Here is a 254-nt window from a genome sequence, read left to right on the forward strand (position 1 = left end):
GCCCAAACTGGGGTAAGGAGTTGAGGGCTAGGAGCTGCGGAGAGGACCGCGGGACACACGGGGAGCAGGGATGAGCGGCCGTCTCGAGCGGTGGAGACTGGGAAGAAGCCAGGGAGAGTTTAGGTGGGAGGACTCCCAACCCAAGCGGGTGCGGGGTGGAGCTGTACTTCAACCAGAAAGACGGTGGTCCCTCTGAGCGACCCCCGAGGAGAGAGGGGGCACGCTCTGGGGCGGGGCGGGGCGGGCTGTGGCAG

This window comes from Rhinopithecus bieti, unplaced genomic scaffold (assembly GCF_001698545.2).
Source record: "Rhinopithecus bieti isolate Rb0 unplaced genomic scaffold, ASM169854v2 scaffold_7509, whole genome shotgun sequence".
NCBI classification, from domain to species: Eukaryota; Metazoa; Chordata; class Mammalia; order Primates; family Cercopithecidae; genus Rhinopithecus; species Rhinopithecus bieti.